Source organism: Miscanthus floridulus, chromosome 1 (genome assembly GCF_019320115.1).
Source record: "Miscanthus floridulus cultivar M001 chromosome 1, ASM1932011v1, whole genome shotgun sequence".
NCBI classification, from domain to species: Eukaryota; Viridiplantae; Streptophyta; class Magnoliopsida; order Poales; family Poaceae; genus Miscanthus; species Miscanthus floridulus.
This window is the reverse complement of record NC_089580.1, coordinates 139,997,491-140,011,427: the sequence shown is the minus strand read 5'-3', so window position 1 is coordinate 140,011,427 and position 13,937 is coordinate 139,997,491. Positions and strand designations below refer to the sequence as shown.

General features: G+C 45.7%; 1 pseudogene; it reads left to right on the top strand.

The window, feature by feature from the left end:
- Positions 1–1,469: 1,469 nt before the first annotated feature.
- LOC136495515 (2-oxoglutarate-dependent dioxygenase 11-like) lies at positions 1,470–2,980 on the top strand (annotated as a pseudogene).
- Positions 2,981–13,937: the final 10,957 nt, after the last annotated feature.

The window sequence follows — 13,937 nt, the reverse complement described above, 5'->3', positions numbered from 1 at the left end:
TCATAATATAGATGTAACAAAGTTGATTTAATACCTACACATGCAAAAACATGCTATTAATTAGAATACCGAATGCAGCTATGGTGTATAATCCGATCGAACTATAACGTAGGACACTCACTCTCCAACACCTAAATGGGTTAAAACATCATATCCGAACACGTTTCGGCGTCTAATCCCAAGACGAATTGAAATGATGACACACACTCCCTCGTATGCATATATATGTGTTAGAGTAGCATGTCCAAGCACTAGAATGTATGACAAGATCATTAGATAAAAACTCCAAGTCTCACATGTGCCTATAAGAGTTACAAAAGCACGTGTCTAGCAAGATACCATTCTAATTCCAAGATGAATTAGAGCACATGACACAATCGTTAAATAGATCACCAAACAACAAATGATCTTGATAACTCCATAATAAGTTATGCGTCCCGTTACAACGTACGGGCATATTTACTAATCTAATCTTCACGAGGTAAATTTTCTCACCGCCTAATTTCGTCCAGCCCAACCTATCCTATATTCTCAATAGTCCAACCACTTGCTCACCTCCTGGCCCGTCACTCGCTACTGGATCGCTCCTGCACCCCTCGTCAGAGTCCGGAGTCTAGCCCATCCCTCTACAGTTTCCTCACGCACCCCTCCTCAGAAGTCAGAATCTGAGTCTGGCCGCTCACTCACCTCCTAGCCCGTCGCTCCCTCGCGTGCCCCTCCTCAGAAGTCAGAATCCTAGTCTGATCCATGTAACCATAAAGGAGGAAGTTGTGCACATGAAGGATCGATAGATTGGGTGAAATAGAAGCAAAAAAAAAAAAAAAAAAAAAGTATAGAGAAACGGCGTAGAGAGGAATCGGATTCACACCCTATAAGTTAAGAAACTCATCTTTTTCTCCACCAACAATGTAGTTGGTTTGTGTCAAGTATGAAATTTTGAATCTAACACCAAATGGGACACCGTCCTCCTCCAGTTTACCACGATTGCACCTTCGATGTGCCTCCGCCTCCACCTAAGCAAACTCGCACTGTCATTGTCACCGCCTACCTTGCGACAAGCTCGAGGCTACCACCGGCGAGTGTAAATAGTGAGACAAATAAAAGTTAGAAATCGGTAACGATCCTGTTGCAACGCATCGGGTACTTTTACTAGTACGAATTAAAATTTCGCAACATCACGTGATACGTCAGCCGATTGTAGTTAAATACAGTAGCAGGTCCAACAACTTCACCTGGTCGTGTTTAGAAAAATGCAAATATATCCTTGTAAACCAGGCGTAGTTCAGTTACACCCTTGAACCTTTGTTCCATCTCTAATTGCAATAATGCAAGATCTCCACGTGCATGGGCGTGGACGGGATCGGACGCGTAACCAAAAACCAGAAAAAGTAAGGAACTTGAGGGTTGGTTTGTATATATATTCATATATATACATAAAGTATGTAATGATTGGACTCTTGATGGTAAACTTGTGCCGTGCCAAGCATAGCCGCAGGTAGGCAGGCACGCAGAAGAATCAACAATGGCGGATGATGGTAGTGCCGGCAAGCTCTTCGGCAGGGAAAAGATCACGGACGCCACCGTGGCCTTGTTCACCGAGTCCGCCAACAAGCTCCCTGACGAGAGGTTCATCCGAACCAAGGAGGTCCAGGCAGCTGGTGGGGTCGTCGGTGAGGATGAGATGCTGGAGCTGCCGGTGGTCGACATGCATGGCGAGCTTGGTCGATCCGGACTCGTCGGCGTCGGAGACGGCAAAGCTGGGCTCCGCGTGCAGAGAGTGGGGATTCTTTCAGGTGAGGATCATATCGATCCATTTCCTTTCTCTCCCATCCTATCCTTATCCTCCATGGCTCCGTTTCTTGTAGCTCATAAACCATGGCGTGGAGGAAGCAGCGATACAGCAGATGAAGGAGAGCGCTGCACAGTTCTTCAGCTCGCCACTAGAGAGCAAGAACACGGTGGCCGTCCGAGACGGATTCCAAGGATTCGGCCACCACTTCAACGGGGGTTCCAGCGAGAAGCTGGACTGGGCGGAGTGCCTACTCCTCATCACGCAGCCAGTCCAAGATAGGAACATGGATTTGTGGCCGGAGACGAACCCACCCACGTTCAGGTAGGTTTGTGTCAGAAACGCAGAATTTCAATTTCCCTGTCGATTAGATACGCATAACAAGTGTTCCATGGATCCTCGCTGCCTGCCTGCCTGCCTCCCTCCTAGGCATGCGCTTGACAGGTACTCCGTGGAGACAACAAATCTCGCAAGGCGCCTTCTGGGCTTCATGGCGACCGACCTCGGTGTCAGCCAAGTGGCGCTCCTAGGCGCCTTCTTCGCCGGGACCGGGAACGAGAAGCGGCAGAGCATGTCCATGCACCACTACCCTCCGTGCCGGCACCCGGACAAGGTGCTGGGCATCGCGCCGCACACCGACACCCCGGCGCTCACCTTCCTGCTGCACGTCGACCACACGCCGGGGCTCCAGGTCAGGAGGGGCGGCAGGTGGTTCCCCGTGCGGCCGCTGCCGGGCGCCCTCGTCGTCAACGTGGGCGACGTCCTCGACGTGCTCACCAACGGCGCCTACGTCAGCGTCGAGCACCGGGTGGTCCCGGACGCCGAGAGGGGCCGAACCACCGTCGCCATGTTCCATGATGCATGTGTCCAAGGGCTGGTGGCGCCGCTCCCGGAGCTCCTCCTCGGGGGAGGCGACGCACGGGCACAGGCACGCTACAGATCCATCCCAAAGCTCGACTACCTCAATGGCAGCGTCATAGCATTGGCCCAAGGGAGACGGTTTCTTGACAGCCTCATCAAAAAGTAAACAACCGCACCAATTTCCAAGAGACCAACGCAGTCGTGTGTGTGTCTTGCACTCTTGCTGTCCTCGATCTTATTTTCTTCATTTTCTTCTAGATTTTAAATGTAGCCACCGTTCATATGCGAGTAATGAAATACTCTCTTCGTCCTGGATAAACCATCTCTAGAGTTGCCCCAAGGTTAGTCCCAACCATAAAACTATAAGATAGTTTCGTACTTGTCAATTAATATAGACACTATATATATATATAGAAACTATACTCCAATCACTACCGGACTCACTGAATTTGCCGAGTGCCAGGGGCACTCGGCAAAGCCCAATTTGCACTCGGCAAAGGCTTTGCCGAGTGCTGCACTCGGCAAAGACCACTCGGTAAAAAATGAGTCGGCAAAGACGTCTTTGCCGAGTGTCTTTTGTCGGGCACTCGGCAAAGCCTTTGCCGAGTGCCCGACACTCGGCAAAGTTGGAACCGAAAAAAAAACCCAAAAAATGGGAATTTTTACCCAAAAAATGATTTTTTTAATTGGTGGAGGACCCCACCGGTCAGCGCCCATCCATCTCCGGCTTTTTTCGCGTAAATTTCACGGCTACGCGGCCAACGGGATTCGAACCCGAGACCTCCCGCTGCGCACAAACCTCCTCTACCACTACACCACACCGTCACTTGTGTCTGAATTCCGTTTTAGTTCCCAATATATTATACTAAACCGAGTGTAAGTTGCTTGTTTGAGGGCCAAAATGAATTCAAATCAAAAAGTGGTCAACTACAAAGTTTCATAACTTTTTGAGATCTACAATTTTCATTTAGTAAGTTTTTCCATCCGAGGTCGTTTGAAAAATTTGAATTTTAAATTTGAGAGATTCAAACGTAGTTTTGCATGACAAGATGTTTTCAAATAAAAAAGTTGCCAACTACAATGTTTCATAACTTTTGGAGATCTACAATTTTTATTTAGGAAGTTTTTCCATCCGAGGTCTTTTGAAAAATTCAAATTTTAAAATTTTCAAATTCAAACGTCGTTTTTGCATGACAAAATGATTTCAAATCAAAATGTTGCCAACTACAAAATTTCATAACTTCTCAAGATCTACAAAGTTTATTTTGGTCATTTGTTCATCCGACATAGTGGTAGTAACATTGTTCACAAATCTTATATATCTGTCTTCTACTTTCATGAAACAAATATGAGAGATATGAGAGATGTAGATTTTATGAACAACGTTATTGTCGCTTTGTCAAATGAAGAAATGACCAAAATAAACTTTGTAGATCTTGAGAAGTTATACAACTTTGTAGTTGAAAAGTTTTTCATTTGAATTCATTTAGGGCCTCAAAAATTGATTCGAAAAACTGATTTGCCGAGGGCCAAAAAAATGCACACGGCAAAATGCCTCTTTGCCGAGTGCCAAAACATAGGCACTCGGCAAAATACGGCTTTGCCGAGTGCCAAAAAAAGGCACTCGGCAAACTGAGAGTAAAATGCTTGTTTGAGCGCCTAAATGAATTCAAATCAAAAAGTGGTCAACTACAAAGTTTCATAACTTTTTGAGATCTACAATTTTCATTTAGTAAGTTTTTCCATCCGAGGTCATTTGAAAATTTTGAATTTTAAATTTGAGAGATTCAAACGTAGTTTTGCATGATAAGATGATTTCAAATCAAAAAATTGTCAACTACATAGTTTCATAACTTTTGGAGATCTACAATTTTCATTTAGGAAGTTTTTCCATCCGAGGTTGTTTGAAAAATTCAAATTTTAAAATTTTCAAATTCAAACGTCGTTTTTGCATGACAAGATGATTTCAAATCAAAATGTTGCCAACTACAAAATTTCATAACTTATCAAGATCTACAAAGTTTATTTTGGTCATTTCTTCATCCGACATAGTGGTAGTAACATTGTTCACAAATCTTATATATCTGTCTTCTACTTTCATGAAACTACTATGAGAGATATGAGAGATGTAGATTTTATGAACAACGTTATTGTCGCTTTGTCAAATGAAGAAATGATCAAAATAAACTTTGTAGATCTTGAGAAGTTATACAACTTTGTAGTTGAAAAGTTTTTCATTTGAATTCATTTAGGGCCTCAAAAATTGCTTCGAAAAACTGATTTGCCGAGGGCTAAAAAAATGCACACGGCAAAAAGCCTCTTTGCCGAGTGCCAAAACAAAGGCACTCGGCAAAATACATCTTTGCCGAGTGCCAGAAAAAAACACTCGGCAAAGACGTATTTTGCCGTGTGTTTTTGTTTGCCGAGTGTATTTTATTTGGCACTCGGCAAACACGGTCTTTACCGAGTGTCCGATAAAATACACTCGGCAAAGCCTCTGCACTCGGCAAATCGCTGGTTTCCGGTAGTGAATAGATAGTTTCTACAAATAAAATTTTCATCTTCTCTCCTATCATCAATCTGTCGTATAGGAAACCATTTTCTTATCTCTCCTTAACTTCAATGATACGTCATCATTTTGCCTACTTGATAGCTTAATTAACGCCATGGACAAACAAGGGAACTATTTTATATGATGACGTCACATGACAAATAGATGATTAAACAAACAACTTGTATAATGGGCCGTCTGTTCAGTTGTCTATTGTTCATTTAATGCTTGCATATAGTTAAGATCAAGTGTGAGTATGAAACTATTGTGAGGCTTAGGCCAGTTTCAGTGGGGGTTTCATCTCCCAGTTTCCAACACATCCATATGTTGGAAACAGTGCAGAAGAGTTTCATCCCCATGAAACTCTCTCTACTCCCATGAAACTTTTATCTTCTCTCTCTTCATCAAGACAGTGACATGTCAGCATATTTAATGCCCATAAAACTCTATGAAATCCCCATTGAGATTGGCCTTATTGATATAAAACAGATCAAACAAAAAATAATAATAAGATGAGCATGGTTATCAATATTTTTTGGAACCATCAATATAAATAGCATCCTTATATACTCCCTCCGTCCTGAAATATTGTGCATCCTGACATTTGAAATTTGTTACCAAATATAGTGTATTCAGGGAACAAGAAGATAATGTTTACTTAAATAAAAATACATGATTATTTTGTACAAGGAACTCATGTACTTGCCATATTGTGTATAAGAAGACTAAGAGTTCACCCTTTAATCATGCGAAATAGAATCAGATTTCAATACATTAGGAAGGTAAGTGATGGGTACATATGTCTATTGCACTCTCCCTTATTTTGTCTTAGAATGGACAAAATGCACTATAAAGACGGAGGGAGTATTTATACGTAATGCAATATAACAGATTTTTTTGGAACTTGATGACACCTGTCAACACAAGCAGCGATGAATTCTCACTTGAGAGTGCTCAGCAACCGCAAAGTTCTTTGAAGCAAAATATATGCATAGATGGAGTTCAAACATAACTCCTTGCAACAGCAAAGTTACAAGTAAAATTGATACACGCTGGAATTTTGTTCACGTTATAAAACCATCACAAAAGTTCAAATGCTAGACTCTGTTAGCCTGAGAACAAAGACTGTTGATGCAGATAATAGTTGAATATCCACTGACCAACAGAGTATCATGGCCTACAGAATATTCACTGACCAAGTTAGCTTTGTAAAGACAGACATACAGGCAAGCCGCAACTAGGAAGATTGCTAATGGGAAAAGAAAAACAACCTGCAAACTTGAAATTTGGAGAACAAAGTGCTACAAGGACACTCATCATGCTTTCTCATTGCTAAAGTCATGAGGGCCTCCTGTATTTTTTTTCTTATGTAAAAAGCACGACAAGCTTAGCAAGAAACTATTTCGACAACATCAGCAAAAATGTCTACTCGGTTGCATGGTTTGGGTGACCGTCTCCGTGATCCATATATTTTGAGCCTTTTACCCGTGTGTCATTATAAAAGATGATCGTGACCTACAGGCCACTAAAAAGTTCGAATGCACCCAGGTGTCATCGTGCTAAACTTTTTTGTCCTCCACGCCATTCCGTCCACGCCATTCGATTAGATTTCTACTGTTTGACAGCCCTGATATGTGGGCCCGACCGATGATAATGGCCAAAATACCCTTCTCTCGTAACCCTGTCCTCGCCCTTCTTTCTCTCTCTGGCCCCGTTCGGGTTACCTCATATCCGATTTGTTCGGCTTCTTTTTTCAGCCGAAACTAAGATTCAGTAAGCCGAACGGAACGAGACCTCTGTCCGGTGGTGCCAAGCTGTAAGTGACCTGAACACCTTCTTCCTCCTCAACCTATCGTCTTCCTCTCCCTCCATCTTATCTAAAGACAGGCCTACGACGGTGGGGGTGTGGCCAGCCGGTGGGCGCGGGTTGCCGCGTGGGCTCTGCCGCGGTACGTGCTGCGCGTGGCAGGATGACAGTGCGACCGACACAGCGGATGCAGAGGTGTTGCTGGACGAGGGCGCGGGTCCCCGACACCGCCATCGGGAGGCGGAGGCGCAGGTACCAGCCCCACCAACAAGTCCGTGGCTCAGTGGCGAAGCCACGTTCAAGCATGGGGGTCTAGCGACGCCGACGATTTTGTCCTAACCCTTATACCGAGCAATTTTTGGCCGGCTACAACCCCAGTAAAAATCACGTAAGACCCCAGTGGCCTCAGCACAGCAGTCCGTAGTCCATCTGCCCAGCCCAGCAACAGCAGTCCACAATCCATCTGCTCAGGCTCAGCCCATCCGATCCATCAATCTATACATACGCAGGCCACATAGGTGAATTGGAGAAGGCCAAACGTTGCCTTGCATCCGATCCAGCGTCTGCTAACAGCCTGGTAGAAGCCGGGGGCAGGTCACACACCCTTTCAGCTTTGCAAATCCTCCTGCGGGCGTCGCCCCTACCCAGCGGCCTGCGCTCAGCCGCCGCTCATCGGTAGCTCAGTTCGTTCTCGATCTCATGTTCTCCTGTGCTGTCCTATCTACTCTCAAGCATCTAGACAAGGTACCCCAAACAAGAAATACCCAATTATGCAGTTTGCAATTAACGATCAAGTCTGAATTTTGAGGTCTTAGTGTTTTTATTTTTTCCAGCTATACAATCCGAACTCAGATTCTCAGAAAGCATTGTGTAACTTGCGTCCCAGCAAAGAAGTCGAGACCATTCTCTTTCATTCCAGCAAGACGCCAGGTATCTATCTAGTAGTGACTTTAACAATGTACACATAGCTGCTATTTGCTTTAGTTTTTCTTATCATGTGACTAATTTAGTAATTTGATAGGCAATCAGAGCACATTGAAAGGATTCTACAAAAGGAAATTACCCCCAGCCGGTGATAATGACAATAGTCATAGAGACACTTCAAGAATAAGAAGAGATGGAGATGGCACTGCATCAAACATTAAGTGTACTATTCAGCACACTTCACATATCTCACGAGTGATATCACTAAAGAGCAGCATCTACTTCGATTGAGGACATCTATTAAAGTTGTTTGATATTTATTGCATCATAGTTGTAGAGGAAAGTTGTAAGAGGTAACTACTCTTGCAAAACCTTATTTTGTCACAATATACATTTTTATTTTATCAATTTGATGTTATGCATGGTATTATCAGCACTTAGTACCGTGAGTACTAGGGGCGGATGCACATCGCGGGCCAAATTCTAAGGGAGCAACTCTTAAGTCTGAATGGAAAAATCAAATCAAATAATCTATTTCTGGATAAAGCCTTCAAGTAAAAAGTCATAGCCTTCCAAAGGGTGTATGTCTAGTAAAATTTCTAGCCTTCTATAATTTAGCCCCCCTCCTAACCTATTTCTGGATCCGTCACTGGTGAGTACTGACCCCAGTGGCCATTTCTCCTGGCTTCGCCCCTGCCGTGGCTTACCGCGCCCGATCGGTGAGCCTGTGGGCACTGGTGGGCCGCCTGGCGTCGTCGCAGGCCTCCGCCTCCGTCTCCACGGAGGCCGTGGCCGAGGGCGCGGCACAACTGGGCCAGGTGCTCGTCTCCCTCTTCGAGCTGCTGCACCACCCGCAGGCGCAGAACCCGTTGCGCCGCCTTGGCTCGTCCCCTCTCGTGGAGCGACTGTTGGATGACTTCCTCCGCCTCGCCGACGCGCACGGCAGCTTTCGGGTCGCCCTGGTCGCGCTTGCGGGGCTGCAGGCCGAGGCCCGAGCCGTGCTCCGTAGGGAGGAGCCCGCCCGCCTCACGTCGGTGGCCCGGGCGCTGCGCCGGTCCACGCGGGACCTCCCCCGGGTGGCCTCTTCGACGTGCCGCCGTAACCACCATGGCAGCTCTCTAGAGCTTCGCCGTTCGGCGATTCCGGTCACCATTTTCGAATCCAAAAGCATAGGGAGGGAGAGGAGGGGGTTCCTATGGATTACCTACCTTGGTCGATTATAGCTCAGGAATGGAGATTGACTGAGCGCGGCCACTTCCGTGCAAGGACGGAGAAGGGTGCTCGACCTTCGCAGCCTTTGGTAGAGATCCAGAGATGGCGCAAGGGAAGGAGCCGAGGACGGCATCGATGACGAGCGCTCGACGGACACACACGCCTCGGCCTCCTCAGTGCAGAGCGCGCAGGTCGCCATTGCCGAGGAGCAGAGCTCGCAGCGCCACCGTGTTCCACTGTCTGTAGCCATCCTCGGCCCCTACCAAGACCGCCGCCGGCTCCGCCTCATTCCCCTCTGCGACAAGCGCTTGCTTGCTGAAGCCATCCACCCTCGTTCGCTGCTGCCCGGATGTGTTCGCCATGGTTTTGCCCGAGCAAAGCTCCGGCCGCCACACAAGGAAGCCTGTGGGTCGTTCACCTGTGGGTATTTTAGACTTTTTTCAACGCTGGCTTGTAGGTCAAGCCCATCTTTTATAATGCACGTGTAAAAGGCTCACATATTTTCTGCCGATCCGTGCTCCACGGGGTTTCTCAGCCCGTTCGGCTAGGCTGGCTGGCTGGTGCCGGCCAGCCCCCTCACGCTGGCACTATTTATATGCACAGTATCTTTTAGTCAGAACAGTATTTTTCTCTCACATACTATAAACCAACAGTATTTTCTCACGAACCAGCGACGAACAAGCCGGCCTAGCTGAACAGGCTATCTGTTGAAGACTTCGCATCACGTGCGACAAAAATACTCTCATCCTTTACCTTGATAGCACTGTTAGCTAAAACCTACTTCAGATTCATATAATGCCACAAAAACTCACGAATACTTCATAACTAATTGATCAATTTAAAAGTATGACATGAATAAGCTACGTGAGCGACATGGCAGAAAGTAAAATCGGTAGGGTACAAAAAGGAAACAGTAGTTTATCAGGCAGTCTAGCATATTAAGAAGGCAACGTATCAGGTGCAAACCAACCACCATGTGTAAACTTGGAAACTACCAATCAGAACCACTAGATGCTGATTCAATGGATGGGGTGAGAGATGAGATTTTTTTTTGCGCTTAAGTCCCCCACCCGCCACCCTTTTTTTACGTTTAAGCCCCCTCACCCCATCCATTGGATCAACAACTAGTAGTTCTGATTGGTAGTTTCTAAGTTTGCACAGGTTGGTTGATTTGCACCTGATATGTTCTCTATTAAGAAAGAGCAGCCGCGGTTTTGTGTATTAGCCATTAAAAGAATGGAAATGCTGATGCTGCTTCACCGCCCAACCTGCTGCTCCTGTTCCGTGCGTGTTCCGCGCACAGCCCGCTGCTCCTGATGCTACTTTTCCTCCGCCGCCTACCTTGTCCGACGACGATGACAAGCGTCGCCGACACAAGGAGAAGCACCGAGCCCTAGCAGTGGAAGCCTGTGGCCTCGCCTCCTGCTACGGCTGCGGCGCACCGGCGCCCCAATGAAGAAGGTGGAGGTCGCACCGAGATACGATGCAGGTTGCAAATATACAATTCAAAATATTTCAAAAGTTTCAGAGGTATGTTGCAAACGTTGTATATCAATGTTGCAAATGTAGATCGGGATGCTGCGCATGTTAGAATAGCTATATTCCTATACGCGTATCTTGTGTATATCCCAAATGTTTCTAATCCACACAAATGTTGCAAGGGATTTGCTTGATGTTGCAAAAGTGGATCTAGATGTTGCATATACATACATGTTGCAAGCAAATGTTTTAAGTGTTTTCAGCTGTTTCATGCGTATGTTTGTAAGTGTTTCATCTAGATATTCGCATGTTTGCAATGGGTTTCAAATGTTTTTTCAGGCGTTTTCACAAGTGTTTCAAACACAGTGTTTCATCTATCTTTTTTTATGTTGCTATTGTTGCTTCTATATGTTTCAAAAGTAGATCTGGCGTTACACATGAGATGCGCATGAAAAACGGCTATATGTTGCTATTGTTACGTCTAGATATTTCATAAGTAAATCTGGTGCTACACATGAGATGAGAAGCAGCTGACGAGCAGCATCCAAACGCTTTTGCTATTTATATGGTTGACAATTTTTTTCATACTAAGGGCCTGTTCGGTTCACGGCGTGGCCTGAGGGTGCTCGTCCAGACAGCTCCATCCGTCCGCCAAGAGCTCAAAATGGAGCCTAGCCAGGCAATGTTGGTGAAAGCTCTAGTTTGATTTTGGTTAATTGATGAAACCCTAAGTGCTAACCTAGTTTATCAAGTGATTATGAGATAGGTAGCACTACTCCAAGTGATGAAGCAATGGCAAAGATCATGACGATGATGATGGCATGGTGATGATCAAATGCTTAAACTTGGAAAAGAAGAAAGAGAAAAATAAAAGGCTCAAGGCAAAGGTATAAAATGTAGGAGCCATTTTGTTTTGGTGATCAAGACACTTAGCGAGTGTGATCACATTTAGGATTGATAGCCGTACTATTAAGAGGGGTGAAACTCAGTATCGGAATGCGGTTATCAAAGTACCACTAGATGCTCTAACTCATTGCATATGCATTTAGGATCTAGTGGAGTGCTAACACCCTTGAAATGTTTGTGAAAATACGCTAACACATGTGCACAAGGTGATACACTTGGTGGTTGGCACATTTGATCAAGGGTGGCGAAGTTTGGGAGCAAGAGTAAGGAACTCCGCCGGCGGAGTGTCCGCCCGTAGAGTGCAGACAGTCCGACGGTGCCACCGGCGCCCTAGATAGAAAAATTGGAGGTCACTGTAAGTGATCGGACGCTGGCCTTGGTTGGACCGGAGCGTCCGGTCAGTGGTAGCAGAGGGCGCGTGTTTTGGTCCTCGACCGGACGCTGGCGCTAGAAGTGACCGGACGCTGGCAGGGTGCGTCCGGTCAGTGCTGACGTACGCTGACGTAGGGCATACAGAAGAGAAGTTGAGTGACTGGACGCTGGGTGAGTCTGGTCAAGCATGACCGGACGAGTCCGGTCGTGAAATCTCACGTTTGGAAGCTTACTGGAAACGACCGGACGCTTGAGATCCAGCGTCCGGTCACTTTGTAACTGACGCGTCCGGTCATGTCATGACCGTTGAGATCAGACGACTCCTGTTGAACGCAGGATGACACGTGGCTTACATCGGTTGATCGGACGCTGGGTCTAGAGTCCGGTCAGTCTGATCGGAGCGTCCGGTCAGCCCGCGTTATGCCCAGTGAAGGGGTATAACGGCTCTATTTCGTGAGGACTTCTATTTAAGCCCTATGGCCGGCTCAAGCTCACTCTCTTGCATATTTTCATTGACATAGCAACCTTGTGAGCTTAGCCAAAGTTATCCCACTCATCTCCATCATTGATTCATCATCTTTGTGAGATTGGGAGAGAATCCAAGTGCATTGCTTGAGTGATTGCTATCTAGAGGCACTTTGATATTCGTGTTGCGCTGCGGATTTCGCTTGTTACTCTTGATGGTTGCCACCACCTAGACGGCTCAGGTGCAGCGGTGGAGGATCGGCACGAGTTGGTGATTGTTCGTGGCCGTCTCCGGTGATTGTGAGGGGAGTTGTACCTTCCCCGGCGGAGCGCCAAAAGGTAACTCTAGTAAATTGATCGTGTCATTGAGTTACCTCAATTGTGGGTCGGTTCTTGCGGTGTCCAATCGTGTGGACGAGGTTTGTGAAACACCTCTTAGCCGCCGAACCACCAAGTGTTGATCGACACAACGGGAACGTAGCGTGTTGGCAAGCACGTGAACCTCGGGAGAAAATTGATTGTCTCTTGTCTTTGGCATTCGCCCGGTGATTGGCTATATATTCTTCTTGTGATTGGTTCATCCCCTACATGTCGGTATAATCACCCTACTCACTTATTTATATTCTTGCAAACTAGTTGATACAAGCTCTTTAGTGTAATTAGAATTAAGAGCTTGCTTTATTATTTACATTCATCAAGTTAAGCTCTTTAGAGTAACAAGATTGAGAGCTCTTAGTGAGTAATTACATTGGAAGTTGTGTGCCTAAGTAATCATTGCAACTAGAATTAGTTGGATAGGTGGCTTGCAACCCTTGTAGAGCTAGAGCAAGTTTGTATTACGCTATTTATCATACTAATCAAATTGCTCTAGTTGATTTATAGATTTTTAAATAGCCTATTCACCTCCCTCTAGCCATATTAGGAACCTTTCAGTTGGCCAAGGTCAGAACCAAACAGGTTCTAAATCTGTCAATGTTTAATTGTGCTTTATGATTTAGGTTACAACTGTCTACTAGATCGCATTTATAAAATATCTAACAGATTTACATATAACTAGACACTATTAATATCTGACGGATTTTACAAATAAAAATAAACTATTAAATACTTCTTCCGCTGCTATTTGATGGTTGGAGACAGCTAATAGAAGAATCAGACCGCATTAGAATGGCAAAACAGATGCGCCAGCAAACATGTTCTTCACAAAGCAACGGACAGTATAGAACAATAGAACTATAGAAGAATCTGATCCTGATTCCATCAAGGACAGACCAGATGCACCAATATGGATGATGGAAGAATCTGATCCTGATTCCATCAAGGACAGACCAGATGCACCAATATGGATGATGGAAGAATCTGATCCTGATTCCATCAAGGACAGACCAGATGCACCACTATGGATGATGGATGACAAATCACATGTGCTTCACAAGGCAACGGGCAATGTTGAACAATAGAAGAAATGACTCATTGCCAGTGTTAGCGCGAGAAGGCAGTAAATGTAGTCGCCGTTGAACCAGGAGCCAGCACTGGTAGCAGGCCTGCTGTGAAGGTGACATGGTAGTATG